The sequence below is a fragment of the Syngnathus acus genome, chromosome 10 (genome assembly GCF_901709675.1).
Source record: "Syngnathus acus chromosome 10, fSynAcu1.2, whole genome shotgun sequence".
In the NCBI taxonomy this organism is placed as follows: Eukaryota; Metazoa; Chordata; class Actinopteri; order Syngnathiformes; family Syngnathidae; genus Syngnathus; species Syngnathus acus.
In genome coordinates, this window is record NC_051095.1 from 4,787,346 (window position 1) to 4,805,631 (window position 18,286).

The 18,286-nt window shown below is 42.6% G+C and overlaps 1 protein-coding gene across 31 annotated transcripts in view; it reads right to left on the reverse strand.

Moving 5' to 3' along the window:
* Positions 1–18,286, reverse strand: part of LOC119128338 (receptor-type tyrosine-protein phosphatase delta-like) — a 198,862-nt gene that overhangs the window by 120,952 nt on the left and 59,624 nt on the right. For all 31 annotated transcript variants that reach the window (XM_037260618.1, XM_037260617.1, XM_037260615.1 and 28 more), the window contains exons 5-6: positions 2,981–3,045; positions 2,354–2,483 (exon numbers count right to left, since the gene is read on the reverse strand). The gene's annotated coding sequence lies outside the window, so the exon portion shown is untranslated. The remainder of the gene's footprint in view (positions 1–2,353; positions 2,484–2,980; positions 3,046–18,286) is intronic.

Here is an 18,286-nt window from a genome sequence, read left to right on the forward strand (position 1 = left end):
AGCAAAGCGTAAATATGCGCGGATTACTGTATTGGACCGATGGCCCTCAGTCTGCAGCTGCCATATTTCATTACATAGCAATGAAGCTTAGGACGCAATCAAGCATATTTAGCTGTCCTCGTCTCGCACACGCGCACAGCGCTCCGCCCCCTCCCAAAGCAATTATTACTCCCCATTTTTTTTTACTGTGCCTCGCCATGGGGAAAATGAAGCGCGGTACTTATCAGTTCAATGCATACACAAGTGACTGGGACGGAGGGCGAGAAGGAAGCACGTGCGGGAGGCACCGCGCTCGCCGGCCTCATTTAGGCCGCCAGGATCGACGAGCGCCGGCCGCCATTAGCCGCGCGCCGTCAGCGCATTTAGGGGCGGCCGGCCGAGCGGCAGCCGGCGGGAGATACAGAGATAACCGTAAACATGTCACCAAAAAAAGCATTGTTATTTGCATTCATAGCGGGAGGAGGTAAATTGATGCGGGGTCGGACAGGGAAGGTGAGGGTTTATGACCTGTGTATAGCGCCGCTGTCGGCAGAGCTGATCTATCGGGCCGGCCAGCCTTGTCGGGCTTTACGCCTGATTATATTATCACGGCTGACGATCAATGCGAGAGAAGGATCCTGCCCATGCGGCAAGGGGAAAGCCATCAGCGGACCACAAAACGAGACAACGCTCTCATCGCGGTGCAGAACATCTGGAGGCGAGTCTACTTTTCCTTTCCTGAGCGATTTTCTTCTAAAAACGCGCACAGTAACGCTTTTCTATGATTATTATTATTAATAAACTGAGCTTGCAGCCTCCTGCTGATGGCTGCCATTTCTTATCACGCCGCCTCAAGAAAGCACTTTTGGAGGCGGCGAAAATGGAAGGCGTTGGTGTTCAAATTACTTAAGCTGCCTACGAAGGTCTTTGCAGATATGTAGAAAATAGAAAAGTGCGGAAAAGTTCAGCTTTCCAAACGCGCCGCCGGTACTGCCTCTGCTACTCTTAGCTTGATGAACTCACATGCTCCATCTTTTTTTTTTTTGTTTGTTGGGAGGCGCTGCCACATTGAGTGAGCAGGGGAGGGCGGGTGACAAAAGCACAGCGGGGAAGGAAGACTGAGGGGGACGCGAGGGGCTAAGAAAAGACGAGTGCCGAGCCACGAGACACTTGTGCTTCCACTCGCCTGCTCCCAACTGTTCCCGGTGTAGCAGACACGGGCCACAGCACAGACAGATGGCAAGGAAGTGTGTGCGCATGTGCACACTCCTGTGTGCGTGTGTGTGTAGTGTGTGTGTGTGTGTGTGTGTGTGTGTGTGTGTGTGTGTGCGATGCAGATGTGTTAACGTCGCAACCAAATAGATTGTGTACTTTATCAGAGCGACAATTAAAAGTTAATTTCTGTGACAAAGGTAAAGATAGTTGATTCTCTACTGCAAGACTGCCCTCTAGTGGAGGGGAAGGGTTAGGAATTGGCTCGACAGCGAAAAAGAAAAAGAAAAAAGCCATTGTAATGATTGATCATACTGAGAGTTGCTTCTAATATTTTGATATGCCCTTGGGGATATTTCAGAGGGCTGAAGTGTAGTTAAGTCTATCTTAAGTTGTAAATGGCTAATGTTTAAAACGGAACTGCGGCCTGATTAAATGACCAACACTTAGGAGGATTTACTGTAATAATAAGCTGTGTATAGTTACCCTTTAAAAATGTTGCCGGCGCTGTGCTGTACTTTATACAGTATCTAGAATTTAGAAGGTGAATTTGACATTTTCAAATATCTTTCTTGAAAGCATTTAAGTGGCGAAATACGTCATTTCCCAGAAAGGTGAAGCGCATTTTTCGGACATTTGCAAAAATGTTATACGCAATTATGTTTCAATCTATATTTGTTGTGTGCTTCATAAGCAAAGGGTGCCATCTGGTGGCTATGCCAATTTAATTTCCAGTCACGTGACCAGCCTCATTGTGGATTACACAATCGCCTCGCCGCTCTGGGCTCTTAACGCTCACTTCCGAGTAGTTTCCATTCAGATGAGCTTTTATTAGCTCCATTGTACATTGGAAAAATCACAAACTTCCACAGTGCTGACAGCGCTCTGCTGATTCACATGATTATTTTAGGGAAGGGAGATCGTTAATTGTAATTACATGTATTATATGTATTTATATTAATTGTACGTATGATATTAATTTTAATTATATTATATGTCAAATGCATTATTATTATTATTATTATTATTATCAATTGCGACAATGTTTTTGTGCAAGTTTGTAAGCTTGTAGTTCTACTGAATACTGCGGTGTTCTGGGATGTGTTTCTAATTATTTGAGCTAACGTGTACTGTACCTAATGAAGAGGGCGGGCCTACTTACCATAAAACGAGGCTGGGGTCACACTGGTGCCAACATGCTGTCCCGATGGCGCGAGTGTAGCTCGCTGACCCACGGGTGGAATCAACACGCCCCAAGGGACGGGCTGAACCAGGGAGACGCAAATGCTGTGCTGATTGAATGAGACAAAGGAAAAGTAGAATCATTGACTTGAGAAGTCTAATTAAAAGTAAAACATTTATGAAATCTTTTTTTTTTTTATAAAAAAGCGGTCAGCTCATTTGGATGAAAATCAAATAACATAAAAAAGTTAAATGAAATTATGAATTATTTACTTAAAAGGATAAATGGAAGAGAATACACTCCACTCCAGTTTTTAAAAGACAGTCCCCAATCAAATATAAATTAAAAGAGATATGCATAAGAAAAAACAAACAAATGAAATATGAATCAATTTACCAAATTAAAGAAAACTAAATAAATAGCTCGCATTAAGTCGTTTGAAATTAAAAGAGCGGTATGCGTACATGTCCACCAGAGGTCGCTGCAGCATCGCTTATGTATTGCATCCTATTTTGATGCTGGGGGCAATTCAAAAAGTAATAAAAACTACCAAAAAAAATGTGAATTGATATTAATAATAATTACAAAAAATAAAAACATTCCTACCTATTTAGAATAAGAGTTGCTATCGCTGCCTCAGACCAGAATGAACGAAACTCCTCTGAATTTCCCTGCAGAAACACAGACAGACAAGTTGAAAGTTTAGTAAGTTTAACTTTTCTTTTTTAGACGTAATAAAATAAACAACAATCATAGTTTGCTATGATTTTAACTGCAACCCTTCTGATGACATAGCAAATGAGTCATCAGCCGCCACCCAAGCAGCTTTCTTCTCCTGCCAAACGTTCAGAGCACATCCGGCAGGTGCGGCGGCGCCATTTGCTTTCTTTGTCGGAGCGAGCGAGCGAGCGAGCGAGCTGCTCCAACATCACAGCCCGCTTTTGAGTTTGACACCATTGTGTCAAAAAGTCCGCGCGCAGCTCGTCAGGCTCAAACAAGGCAGTTGCAAATGAACACAAGCGGTGAGGCGCTGGTTCTGTTCCGGCACTTTCCTGCCTGCCTGGCATCACTAGAATATTCATTATGTGGAACATGAATTGTGCAAATTGCACAGAAGGGCGGTGGGGGGGGGGGGGTTATTTTAGGGTTTGAGTGTGCCATTCTTACACCAAATGACTCACAAAAAAACATTCAAGAAGGCATGCCACAAAACTTACAGGCTGTCAGCCATTTTGGTTTGAAGCAGCTATTTTACGGTCATTTTAGATTAGATTTAACAATTAGACACTAAACATACAAGCAACATTTACTTTTGGCCATTGAGCGTTGGGCGGAAAAACCTTTGACAATTCGCCATAAATCAGCCGTAAGAATGTTTGTATGACAAGTCCCGCTCCAAAGGGATTCAACGTGTTGGAAAGTGGCGATATTTCTTCCCTTCCATACCCCGGATGTGCGGGATAAGCGGGCAAAGTGCAAGGATGGCACGAGAGACGTGGAGGGTAATGAGCTGATGGAGTTTGAGATGCAGCGAGGGAGGTCGTGAAGAGGGAAAAACACATTAAGGCTAAAGTGAAACGAGGAGCTTCGTGTGCCACTTTCAGGGAACTCGACACCTCTTTTTCCCTTCTGTCTTTTTAGCCACAGAACGCTAGATTACCCCCCCCTCGGAAAATATGATCTTAAATATACAAGCCCTCCTTCCACCGTATCGTCTCACATCGTTACGACGGCGGCCTTAAAAGCTTTTGTCGGATCGATTGTCAACTGTTTGGATCGGATGAAAGGATCAAGGTAGAATTAAAGCGATACGACTCCCTCTTTTGTGACAAATAGTCGAAGTGATTGTCAAAATTTGAAGATGACATCAGATGGCAAAGGCAAAGGAGCTTGGCAATTTAGCATCACACGTCCGTCGAAGACAGCTGCATCTGGAATTCGGCTGAATCTGGAATTCTAACAAAATGGCCGCCGCCTTACCAGTTTAGCTATACAAAAATGTACAACACCAACATACATAACAATTTGACCTAAAAAAAAAAATTCATCTGGCCTATATTTCCTAGACTGGACAGGGGGTCTGAATTTTTATGGTCTTGGGGCCCTACTTTTCCTGTCCAAAGCAGCTTATTCACATATTTGTGTATCCATTAAGCTCAATCAAACCTACTTACATTTTAAAAATCTAAAACAATATCGGATAACCTTAAACAACGAGATGCTCAGAAAAAGATACAAAGGCCCAGAATCCCTGAAATAAATTTAAGTCTCAAGACAAGTAGAAAAAAAAAACCGGCAACTCTCTTTGTCCTCACAAAAGTGCACTTCTCCAGTTTAGCCACTAGTCTGTGCTAGTGCTCCGCCAAAGCTCAACATTCCCTTCATTGGCAGCTGGGTGACCCATTTTTCTTCCCTCACCTGTGCCCCTTACCCAGCCTCGCCCCCTCGCATTGTTAATTAGAAATGAGCATGAGGGAGTTTAGGGGTGTGGATGGGGGGGGGGTACGATACGTCTGGGTCATCTTCCAAAGTTGTTTGCTGAGTGGGCAGCGGGAGGGAGGAAATAAGGCATTAGTGGGGCAGGAGCAAAAACGGAGAGCACTTGAAGTAGCGTCGCAAACAACAGGGGGTTGCTGTGGGGGGAAAGGGGGGGGCACGACGAGCGGCTGTCTGGAGTCTCGGGAGCGACACGCTGAGCTTTCCGCACACGCTCGCCCTCCGCCTTGCCGTTTCATTTTCACTTCTCGGGCCAGAGGAGCACGGCAGCCGTCTCCGAGGAGTCCGGTTAATAATGTGAGACCGAGTGGATTTAATTAAAGAACGGCGAGAAAGGTAATCACGGAAAGGAGCCTTATATTGCAAGCAGCAGAACGTGGGGATTGTGTAGGGCCTTGTTGGGGGATGAAAACAAATCAGACAGTATCTCGTCAGGCGGAGAGAATGCAGCAATCTTGCGTGCAAACACTCCATCATCCAATTTGGGAATTTACCTTACAATATACCAAAATAATGTTCCATCCCTAAGTTATTTTGTGCATTCATCAAAATGGTAGGCCACGGTTATTTGTTGCTACGGCAACCATGTATCAACTATCTAGTGATCCATACTAGTGGACCGGCCTTGGCGCGTTTAAAACCACAATGAGTCAAAACAATTGGATGTCCTGCTAGGAATTATTAAGCTGCTTGTCCCACTTTTGTCAAGATTTTTTTTTTTCCAAGATCAAGAGGAAGAAAAGCTGCCAACAAGGCCAAATATATTTTCTGCGCTGCCCTTATGGCTCGGTTACACACCAGAATGCACATTGAGCTGTCACCGGCAAATAAGAACAAATATCCCGCCGTCACAGTGGGATCGGAAAGGCGGAACGACATGACAAAAGTCTCCAGGTGAAGGATCAAACTTTTGGATTAGTAACAGTATGTTTTTGACTGGGCTTGGGGTTCGTTCACGTCACTTCATCTATATGAAATATTAAAGATGAAAAAACTAGGACAAACAAAATGATACTCGGAGAGCATTTCAATTGTTAGCATCGATGCTAACGTATCATTGCTTGTTGACTGCCTGCGATTGGACATGTGTGGGCACATTCTATGGAGAAAATGGAACACTTGTCATCGCGTGTAGAATGAAATCATCTTTCCTCTTATTTATTTTTTTTTTTAAAAACTTCTTGAGCCTTTGCCTTCTGTTTTTACTTCACAAAAACCTGGAATGGAGAATGTACCTGCATACTGATAATAAACATCTCTTTTCTTGATGATTCCGCTTTTTTTTTTTTTTTTTTAATTCCCGCCACTAGAGAAAATTTACAGCGTGCACGTGTCAGAGGAAGATTAAAAAGTGCATCGCTTCTAATTCAATCTATATTTTACTCCTCGCCGGTGATGTCATCGATTTTTCTGGATCTCGCCTGTCTTTTCCTGTTCCCGGTGTCCCATCCCGCGTTTGCGCACGCCTCTTCGCTTCCTACCCACCTTCAAACGATTCCTGCTTAAAACCAAGCGCATTCTGACAAAATACATAAATAACCATGATAAAATCAAATATGCGGCTCAGTCGTTGCTAAGGCAACCACCGGAGAGCTAAATGTAGCCAAGAATATTCTATGGACCAGCCGGGACATCGCCCATTGGAAGTATGGATCCAGAACTCCGAAATACCATTACATACAGAGTATTTTGTGAATAGCCGATGGCAATCGGCGAGGATTGACCATATTGAATTGTTTTCATTCACAGATGGTCAAATGGGTTTAAGCAAAGCTGACGTTACACTCTCACTGTTTGCAAAGGCTGGCCGTGTTAAACAAGGCTCATTTTGGGTGGTGGGAGGGGTGAGTGGCGTGCCTGCAAAAGGAGGCGGACTGACGTTTGGGAGAGGACGCACGCTTTGGCTTACATCCCGTCAGCCAGATGAGAGGGACTGCGAACGCCGGTGACGGCGCATTAAATATGAAGCCAACGCCGGCAGGCTCCAAGCTTAGCATAAAACGTGGAAGCGGGGGGTAAACAACTCGGCTAGCTTGGCCCAGAGGTTCTCCAATTTTTTTTTCATAAATATGAAAAGTGATTTCAAGACAAGAACTATTTGCTCTTGTTATGGTCACATTGACTTTTTAAAGTTACACCTAACCGGGAGGTCATTTTAGCCAACACAACCTGAAGAAATTTATTTCCCTTCCCAAGGCCCAAGCTTGGTTATTAAAATGTTTGCCTTAAAAGGTTTTGAGCTACCGTATTTCCCGGACTATAAGGCGCACCTTCAATGAATGGCCCATTTTAAAACTTTGTCCTTATATAAGGCGCACCGGACTATAAGGCGCACCATTAATGCATCATGTCAGACACAACAAATTGCTTTATAATCACAAAATAATGATCCATAGTCTTTTTGATTCATGATTCATAGTCTTCAGCGGGCCACTTATGATTGATTTCATGACACAATGCTTCGGGCCAGTTTAAATTTAGGAATTTGGTCCATATACGTATAAGACTATAAGGCGCACTGTCGGCTTTTGAGAAAATTGTAGGTTTTTGGGTGCGCCTTATAGTCCGGAAAATACGGTACACACATGTTTAAGGACACACAAATGGATGGGATCTTTCGTGTTCATGAGATTCCCCACATTGACCGGCCATCTGATTGTCCATTTGGAAGTGAAGTGATGGGACAGCGATGGGCATCTGCCTCTCAGCACGCACCAAAGCGGCCGCCGTTGCCGTCACACGAAAGGGACAGTGACAAGCACTTAGCCGGTCCCTCGGCAACCAGTCCTATTTCCCTCCTCTTATCTAAAGTGACAAGAGGGATGTTGCAACACACACACCCCCCCAACGCCCAAGGCTCATCCGGCATTATCTCCAAGTGTACCAGCGCCACGAGCTATCCAAGTCTCCCGATTTCCTCCTCAGCCTATCTAAAAATATGCTGAAGAGGCTGACGGCCGAGTAGAAATGCAGAGCGTGCCTTTCAAACGGCCATGAACTGAGACGGTGAACGTAAAGTGACAAAATGTGAACGGCGGAAGGCTGAGGCGCTAATGAGGTATCGATCACTGGCGCTGATGTGCCCGTCCGAGCCCTCCTCGCATAAACCGGCGTCGAGCTCTCTCGTGTGATATTGAGATTTGCAAGCCATCATGGAGCCCCTCCCACTGTACCCAAAAGCAGCTGACTACATGAATATGGAACTAAACTCAAGGAACATGCTGGAGTTCTGACGATAGCGCATGAAGGTAGCTTGGATTTCATTTCTCTTTTTTTAGCATTACCATCCAAGGCGAACATTTTTTTTTTTTTATTCCAGATGGATGGGGCCCATGAATGGGGGATCTGTAATTGCTTATAGATTCCACAAGTTGGCTATTAGATTTGGATTGATTTACTTACTCTAGTCTGAAACAAAATGGACAGAAAAATAATCAGGAAAAACATCAACATCATGCTTCTAGCATGTACACAACCACAAACAATTTTTACATAAATGACTTCATTCAGTATTTAATTTTCAAAAAAACTAACCAACTTGACATGAGGCTCGCCGACGGTATTTGTATACTTTGCTACCTTCATTCACTGCCATTGACGCATATAGACGTCAAAGTTGTATTTCATCCGGGCTGCACTTTGACGTCGATATGCGTCTATGGCAGTGAATGAGTTAAATATTATTTTTTGTTTTTTTTTTCAGGAATTTAAAAGCATAAACAAATCAGGCCCAAGCAGGCCATACTTTCATTGCTCAGTTAAAGTATGCACTCCCCCCAGGGAGGTTTATATTGCAATGTTTATCATATTCCAGCTTGACTTCTTGCGCCTTGAGCCGCCCCCCCCCCCATAATGAACCTGGGAATACACTCGTGGTGCACAATCAATAGTGGTGAGCTCCTTTAAAACCCTCAACTGGGAGTCTTACGGTGGCCCAGAATACATTAGAGTCACTAACTACTGTAGGGTGTGAGGAATAAGAATGAAGCGCACGCATCAATCCGGCATTTTATGCATCACCCTTATCAGCCGTGCGCAGAGCATTAATCAGATGCCACCGTTTTATTAAGGGTCATTAATAAATCCAGACCGGGCTATGAACCCAAAACGGAGAAGGAATAATCATCCTGAGCACTTCATTTGGCGACAGTGTTGCCGTGGCAACTTAGCAATAAGCTTTGCCAGTGAAATAAATGTTTACTCGTAAATTATGAGCACTAAGTTGCATTTTTGGTGAAGCCGACATTTTATGGACATTCTGTGCATTTCTAGGCTTACTCCAAAGACACACACATTTTGACTAATCTTTTTCTTTGGTGAATGTTCCTAGTACTGTCTTTCATTTGGTAAATTATTTAAAAAAACATTTTTGAGTTTTGTTTTCCTGCTTTACATGTTTCAGCAACTTCCTCTAGCCTTCCAAAAAGAAAGTTGTTTTTTAAAAAATACTTTAAAATTATTTAACTATATACAGTGATCCCTCGCTACTTCGCGTTTCGTTTATCGCGGCTTCACTAGATCGCAGATTCTTTTTCCAAATTAAAAAAACATTTAAAAGTCAAAATAAAACTTCTAAATTGAGGAAACGTGTCTAACCTTTAGGACAATGTAGTATTGCTCCAAATGTTCGTTTACATTCCTTTAGAAGTCCGTTTTCGCGTGTTAGCACGATCACAAATTAGCATCTTTCCGCTAACTCGTTAGCCTGCCCCGTACTTCTTGTTGGTGACCGTACTTCGCGCATTTCACTTATCGCGGGTGGTTTTTGGAACCAATTATCCGCGATAAACGAGGGATTACTGTACTACACAGATGGGTGACGCTAAATTACAAAAAAAAAAATCTGTGAGGCAACAATGTATGTCAAAATAGAAAGCTGAAATAAACTGAGAAAAGATGAATATAAAACACAAAGGTAATAATGCAGCTCCACGCTATTCAACCGGTCAGAGAGACTCAAAAGCCGAAATCGATTGAAATGCACGGATGCTTTAATATTCCGATTGCTTTGATTTTTTTCTTTTTTTCTTCAAAATTGTATAAATCATCAGCTCTCATCTGCCATTTCTTCACTATAGTGTTCTTCTCCTCCCATGGCCGTCACACATTGGCATACAGAATGTGCTTGGCTTGTTAAGTGCTTTCCAGCTGCCTTTGAAGCTCTGCGTTGCAGCAAGCGCACATGCAAGAAAAACGGCGATGCCCCCCCCCCCCCATTAACTAATTGGCAGCATTGTGTGCGCAGCATGGGCCGAGGGGAGGAAGAAGAAACAGCCGTCTTCAAACCGAATGCAAGACAAGCTGACAGTCCCCATGTGTCTCCTTTCACATTTACGCTCTAATTTAGCCACAACTTCTTCTTCAACGACTCGCTGAAATGTGCACTTTTAGCGACAAAGTGACACTGCCGCAACTTCGGCAATAACTCCGCGATGACATCTTGAAAGTCAGCTTGTGTAAATTGAACGCCTTTGCTGCGGCATATGCGTGCAAATTAAAAGGCAGGCTTGAAGCTCAAGGCCGGCCGTCGCTTCATTGTATAAAGCGTTCTATTTTCCCAGTAGTAGTACAATCTGTGAGCCGCCTCGTATGACATGGCGGCTGAAAGCCATTTACACCGATGGAGACGAGGGAAGATGTCAGAAGACGTCGCACACGGTTCAAATGGCCCCTTTGTCACATGACAGCTTGAGTAACTGGTACTCAGCTGCGAGCACTTCTGAACCTTAACCCGTGTGACTGGTTCAAAGCAAATGTGAGCGTACGAGGGAGCACAAAAGAGACTCTTCAGGGCACTTTTGAAAAGTAATTTCCTGTAATAATATGCCCCCCCTTATATATAACGTGACCACCCAAAATCACTTTTAAAAAAAGCCATTTTTTCCTCGTGTATAATACCGTCCCATGATTTGCTGGTATGCTTTATTATCAGAGTGAATATATAGTACCGTATTTTCCGCACTATGAGGCGCACCTAAAAACCTCAAATTTTCTGAAAAGCCGACAGTGCGCCTTATAATCTGGTGCGCCTTATAAATGGAACATTATTGAGCCACGAGAGCAGGCGTGTCCAAAGTCCGGCCCGCGGGCCAAATGTATATATCATATATGGACAAGGTTTTAAAATGGGCCATTCATTGACGGTGCGCCTTATAATCCGGTGCGCCTTATATATGGACAAAGTTTTAAAATGGGCCATTCATTGAAGGTGCGCCTTATAATCCGGTGCGCCTTATAGTGCAGAAAATACGGTAGTGATTTCCTTCAGAGGGGCATTATAACCCAAATAAATGTAGGAAGGTTTCATATTATATACAGTGTAGACTACACAACAAACTGATGAATAACTAGTTTTGAAATCCGAGACTAGTAAAACATTTTTAAAAAGATGAATGGTAGTAAAAATTGGTAGCAACATTTCAATTTGCAATTTTAGAAATCACACAAAGTCAGTGCACAATTCACGGGCCACATAAAATGATGTGGCGGGCGCAATCTGGCCCCCAGGCCTTTTGTTTGACACCTATGCAGTCTACAAATAGCCAATAGTATGCCCTTATGTGTTCGTAATAAGTAGCATGAATGGCTTGCGGCCAATGCTAACGGGCTAATGTGGCTTGCGGCCAATGCTGATGGGCTAATGTGGCTAACTGATGCGCTACCACATGAAGCAAATGCAAGATCTGAGCATGTCGTGACTTTCTGTCATTAAAGCGCTGCTGAGAGGAACATCAATAAGGTAAGTAATAAGGAGTTATAAGGCAAGACCTTTTATAGCCGTGCTGCTGCCACCGGAGCAGAAACAGGAAATTAAAAGTCCGCAACAACGCCGGACAACTTATTATATTATATTTATTACATGAATTTGTAACATTAGACATTAAATACGTTGGAAAGTAGATATGCCTTCTTTTTTTTTTACAACCGCTAGGTACTGGTAAAGCTCTATAAAAATCAATGTTGATACAATACGCGGAGACTATTTTTATTTTTTTAATGTGTATTATTCATGGGAAATTACAGTATTAGTTTTCCTTTCTCATGATTGGCCAAATTTATTGGATGAGGAAAAGACAGATCAATAAAGAAACTCACAAACTGGGCATTGACTTACGACAAAAGTGATGCCTCTTTTTCTGTAGCTCAAAAATCTTTGTTTTCTTCTGCGCTTAATTTATTTTTACATGCTAAGCACATCCTCCGGCAAATTCAGATCATCAGAGAGAAAGTGCTGACTAATCCGCATCCTTAAATGTATTCACGTTCAATAAAAGCTATTCATCAGCTTAAACCCGCCTGGAAGTTCAAACTCAATGCAAACCACCTGGGAGGAAGCCTCGGTTGACGGGAGGACAGCGTTTGCTCAGCGGCGAGGATGGAGGCAAGTCTTGGTAAATCATTCATATTGATTACTGATCTCGCAACTCGGCACGGGGGTCAGAGTGGATCAACCGTGATGCAGCAATGGTCGCATAGGTCACATGATCATTTTGACATGCATGGACCAGTGAAAAAAAGAAAACTTTGAGTCAAGGTATTCCATTTATGTAGACACTCGGAAAGTTGTTTCCAATTATCAGGTCAATGTGTGTTTTTGTTTTTTTTTTAACTTTTTTATGAGTAAGACAATATACTTGTGAGAGTTCAGGACTGCAACATTGAAATTTGGCCCATTTTGTAATGTGAGGAACCACAAAAAAATAGTGACCTGTGTAAAATATCTATGATGCCCATCGCCCTTTACAGTAGCAGTAAATAAGGCGACGGCTTCACAAGAGTCTATGACCAATTTTGGCCTGAGTCGATGAAAACAACCAAATTTCAGCGCAATTTCACTGCGAATTGTCTGCAAAAAAAAATACAAAATCTGTGACGGCAGCCGGTACAGCCGACGCAACCAATGAGATTCTTAGCAGCTACGACGGATAACAATTATGGATTTAAAATATCTCAGACTTCCAGTTCTGTCGAGTAATCTCTGTATGTTCCGTTACTTGAATTTGAAATTTTTGCGCAACCTTACATAGCTTTGCGTACTTTGAAGAACGATCTGGGTAGCGAGGCAGCCAACTTTGTGGAAGCCCAACCAGATATGCAGCAATTTAATCACACACACACACAGACACACACACATGCCATATTTTGCCTGTAGGCTGCAGCTGCAGATGGTTGCGTGCGGCAGCGGCGGCCTTCCCGAAGGGTCTCCGGAGAAACCGCAAGCCGAAGCTCCGAAATCACATGTCAAAACTGTCTACTTTTTTTTTTTTTTTTTTTGATTGCCGTATTGCAAAGGTTGCTCTCCAAACGCCACAAAGTAAACTATCAAACTCCCATCACTTGAATTTCTTTTTCTCTGTGTGTGTTTGAGAGTGTGCGCGTCGATGTGTGTGTTGCAGACAAACGGCGCAACATAAGCATCAATTATCCCGGTAAACAAGTTTGGCCATGTAGAACATTCAATTACGTATTAAACATTAATAGCCGGGGCGTAATTCACCCATCCATTAGATCGTGTTAAACACGGACACTCAATCTTCTTAATAGAGCGTGAGTGACTTGGGAGCTTTTTTTTTTTTTTTTCTCCCCCAAGCATGAATTTAATCAGGGAATAATAATGGTGTGATCGGGTGGCAGTTTGTTCCACAGAGGCCTTGAATCACGCTACTAATGGGCAGCAAATGTAATTGAGAAAAAAGAAAAGGCAACCGGTAAAAATCAAAGTATGTCCATGAATCGCGCAAAGCAACACGCAAGTATCGAGCGGCTGCATGAGAGTTCGACTTCTTCTCGAGACGGCCGATTCTCAAAGTGTGGGATCTCGTGCCAGTCGATAAACACGGGCAGCCAATAAAGCCAAATCGTTAACTGCCAGAAGAACAGATCAGTTATATTAATTTTTCTTTTAGTGCGGTACATTTGTGTTTAATTGAATTGAAAGCAGTTTGTTTTTAATTATCATTAATGAATGAATTATAATTTTTAATTAATTTAGCTGTGATTGAGACAGAATTATTATTCTGTTCAGACCTAGTGTGAACAGCATAATAATAGTGATTGATACAATCCTGACTTGAATTTCCTACTTTTGAACCTGCTTTTTTTTTTTTTTGCCACCTGGCGGGAAACAATTACGGCGCATGCAGCAGCATTGCCAGAATTTGGTGACATTATTATCTCAGCCGGCACGCTTTTGACTAAGCCCCCCTCTTGAGGTTTTGGGGTTGAGCTCACCCAAGCTTGGGTGGCACACGGTTCTGCCAGCCTTGCTCTGCCACGAGAAATAACGAGAAAAAGCCAGCAAACTAACTGGAGATAATAGTTTATTCAGACCCTGATTGTTAAAGTGTGGGATTGCTAAAAGGAAGATAATTAAACCTTTATAAATGCATTGTGGGAAATTAGTTTTTGCACCAGCCCATTTTTATCCAGCTTTTTGATAGAATGTTAAACAATTTGTGTTTAAGAGGGAACAGAAATAGAAAAAAAAAAAAAGCATCTGACAATGAGGTTTACTGCTAATGACTATTCCGAGGGTCCGATCGAAGCGCACGTCATGCACGACGTTTATTTTTGTAGAGCTTGATTGGGATATGGGTGTTTATGACCTCATCAGAACTCCTCAATTTCAATGTTGGAGGGGGCCACAGTTTTTTCCGGAGGGGGCAGGGCACAGAGGACCAGATGCATAATAAAAAGATTATCATAAATATATATTGCATTATTGAATTACTATGTTTGTCCTGCAGATCATTCTACAGTCCATAAAAAATTAATCCTACTCACTTTGACAACAATGTGAGAGCAGCTGAGACATTGTCTGCCACCTAGTGGTGATTAGTTATATTACAACTTGAAGCATCCATTTTAACGACATTTTAGCCACTTCCAGAAGCCAAATTTGAAACACATATGCCAAGTTTCAATTTGACACCCTATCCTGCGCCACCGACTGGCAAAAATGTACGGCTGCCATCACTCATGCCCCTCCCAACTTGTGCAATTTTAACATTATAATGTAGCTCTCTTGTCATGGAGGATATGACATTTTGGTTCAATGCCAGAATATTATTTGTTGGCATAGGCGCTGGTGAGGAAAAGTGCTTGCGAGCAAAATCTCCATATGTCGGCATCCCGTAATAAGTGGAATGCCCATGCGCTTGAGGTCACACTACTAAATCAAAAGAGTTGGTGATTAACGAAGTTGGGCCGCTGACAGGAACCTAAGCCCAAACCAATAACTCTGGACGCTGAATTTATGTTGCTCCGAGACGTGCTGTGAATCATCCACTTTGCATTTTTTCAATCTCTGCATTAATTTTGTAACTCAGAAAAGCGAGACACTAGCACCTTTCGACTTGTGAGTGTTCCCGGCGCGAAACGACGGCATCGCAAAAGGTGTCAAACGCACCACAGAGCAGAACTTTTCCTCCCCAACTTTTTGTTTTAACACCTTTATCGACATATTTAAATTTGGAGCGGTGAATGACGTTCAAAGTGCGATGAACACCAATTAACAACCTCTCAGCTCAAGGAAAGCGCGAGTCTCTTGCCTCTTCGCACATCTCAATCTCCCAAGTTGCTTCGGAGAAAGTAAAGTTTTTTTTTTAATGCCTCCTGGAGAATTGTGATATTTTTTTCCACCCACTTCCTGTTTACCCCCCACTGTTTTTCTTGCCTGGTTTACAAAAATAAGCTTACAGCAAATGGTGAGAGCAAAATACACATAAGCTTCCACTTGGAGTTGTGAAAATCCGAACAAAGCGCTGAAGAACCCATGAAAAGCCCGTTCCAAACCCACCAGGAACCTTTCAGAACGGCAACACTAGCACTTTAGATGTTGTTTGACTTCCTGGAGTCTTAAGTTTTTTTTTTTAGTCTCTACCTGCCATTCAGCGTGACTCGAGCCACACTGGAGCTCATTTTAATACCTGTCACAAAACCATAACCACCATCGCCCCAAATCCCCATTAGCCTCCTCGCTAACTAGCGTCTTGCAACAGAGTGAGTAACGCCAGCTCAGCAGATGGGCTGACCGCCCGGCAAACTCTGACTCGCGACCTTCCGAGAACTTGGGCTGTGGATTCTGTCCAGTCTTCATCATCATCATTTTCGTCCTCCTCCTCAAACATTGGGCCAAAAGCGAGATAAGACACATGGGCCAATTTGGACCAGATGTTGTTCTCAAAGGAGATTGTGTGACTTAAAGATGATTTGAACTCATTTGGATTCCAGCTCTATTTATAAGAATCAGCAAGGGGCATTAAAAAATCCACTGGAAATAAAAATTGTACCTTCAGCTCTAAAACCAAACATAAAACAAAGCCAATGACAGCTTGTGTATTTAAAATAACCATAACAGACCGAGTCTGCTAGCTTAAATGCTAATTAGGCTCGACGTTGCAGTGCTAAAATCCCACACATTGAACACAAATGGTGCAACAACACGTAGAAAAACATTAGACCAGTACTCGCAGTAAATATAATCATTTGTCATTAGCGTAGCGCGACTAACTCAGAGTGGAGTTAAGATGTCGATTGGCTTCAGTAAAGCGATAAGGACTGCCGAGAATTCAAAACAGCGTCATCATTAAAACGTAAACAAACAAAACTAAGGTTATGATAGACGAAGGCAAAGCAATCATGGACTGTGGATGGCTAGCTGAAAATCATATTCAGTGATATTTATCACCCATTATGTCCAGCCAGCTGTTATAAAAGCCAGAGGTGGTGCAACAAAGTACAAATGGTGTGTTGTGTTCTTTTGTTGGGAGGAGAAAATACACTTAATTTTTTTCTTCAGCAGAAACATTAATGGCTTTTCTATTTGTTTGAATGGAACATATTTGACATTGGCTTGTCGCAAGGCGAGGTACTCTCCAAAATCCCGCTTTGGCCACTTATAACGTAACATTTACACAATGTCTCGGTATAATGAGTGTCAAGTAATACAGGCTTGCATAAATGTTATCACAGCGACATGACAGGCTGTTCAAAACACTTTTTAATGGTTGCTCAGACTGTTATGTCACTTTCATAGCACCAAAGCTTGACAGCAAAACAGCAAGATTTGATTGTTTTTGAAGCCCGGCTAATTAGCGAGGCTTATTAGAGATACGTCGACGGGAAACGAAGGGGAAGAGGAGCGCCTTAAGGGGTTGGAGTGGGACGCAAGCAGCGACGTGTGCACTTAAAAGGGACGACGCAGCTTAAAAACAAAAGGAACTGTCAATTAAAAAACAGAATGAGGCCATAACAATCACATCATGTTCGTACGTTGCTGTAAAACGGTGGTTCGCAAAAGTGAACATGGTATGTGAAGAATCACGATAAATGTTTAAACTGTGTGTAATATTACACTGGCTACTTTTAAATGCAATACATTACATTTTTTGAGTGTCGTTCAATTGTCCACTGGCAGAGCTAGAGGGGTGGCCGCGGGGGCACTGCCCCTCCATCTGAAATATGCTTAGCCAAGATGGCGGGCCAGATAATTAACGTTTTGGTATTTTCAGATGTTTTTTTCTCAACATTTCCACCCGTCCCCAATCGCAAGCATATAAGTAATCTTTATCAACATTTTCTGAAGAATTTTAGAGTTTTGAAAAAGATATATTTTGTGGACCCTTTATTTTCATTACATTTGAATCAAATTAATGTTTAAGCAGAGTTCATTCCTCAACTGGCACCTTTATGGAGACTCACACCAAGCAAGAAACCGGAAATGGAGAGCTAATAATAGAGCGAGTGGGCAACCGTGTTGCAAGCAGAATGACTCTCATGGATGCCCAGCGCGCCTCAAAGTGCGTCGTTCTCCTGTGAAGTGAACATCTGACGCTTGGCTTCACAACGGTCAGGCACGGAGAGGACACCTCAATGTGCCTCCGCCATATGCCACGTTCCCTCGAGGGGGTGCGGCATGGAAAGGCGGGAGGGACAAGTACTTATCTCCTTTTTTTTTTTTTGGAGTAGACAGCAAATGTAATGTCAGCTACGATATGTAAAAATAAAATAAAATGTGACACGCGAGTGACTCGCCATTGTCATATAAATTAACATGCTCAACATATTAAATACCGCCAAGAGTTATTGCGAAGCGTCATTGGATTCCTTAAAAGCTATAAATCCAAGCTATTTTTAGAAATGTTATTGTGTCCATAGATGTACAATTTTTAAACTTTTAAGCCTTTCTTTGATAATCTGTTCCCAACAAAACCGAATCATACCAAACTAAAGCGGCATTTACCATCGGCGCTAATGTAAATCCAACTAATCCGTTCCACACACCCAAAAATATAAAGAATTTTTTTTCGTTACATATAAAACAGTGTGAAATTAAATGACCAATTAAGGAACGTGACCAAACCAAATGTTACCCAAATGTTGCAAGCCAGAGCTGGTAAATTATTGCTTTGAGTT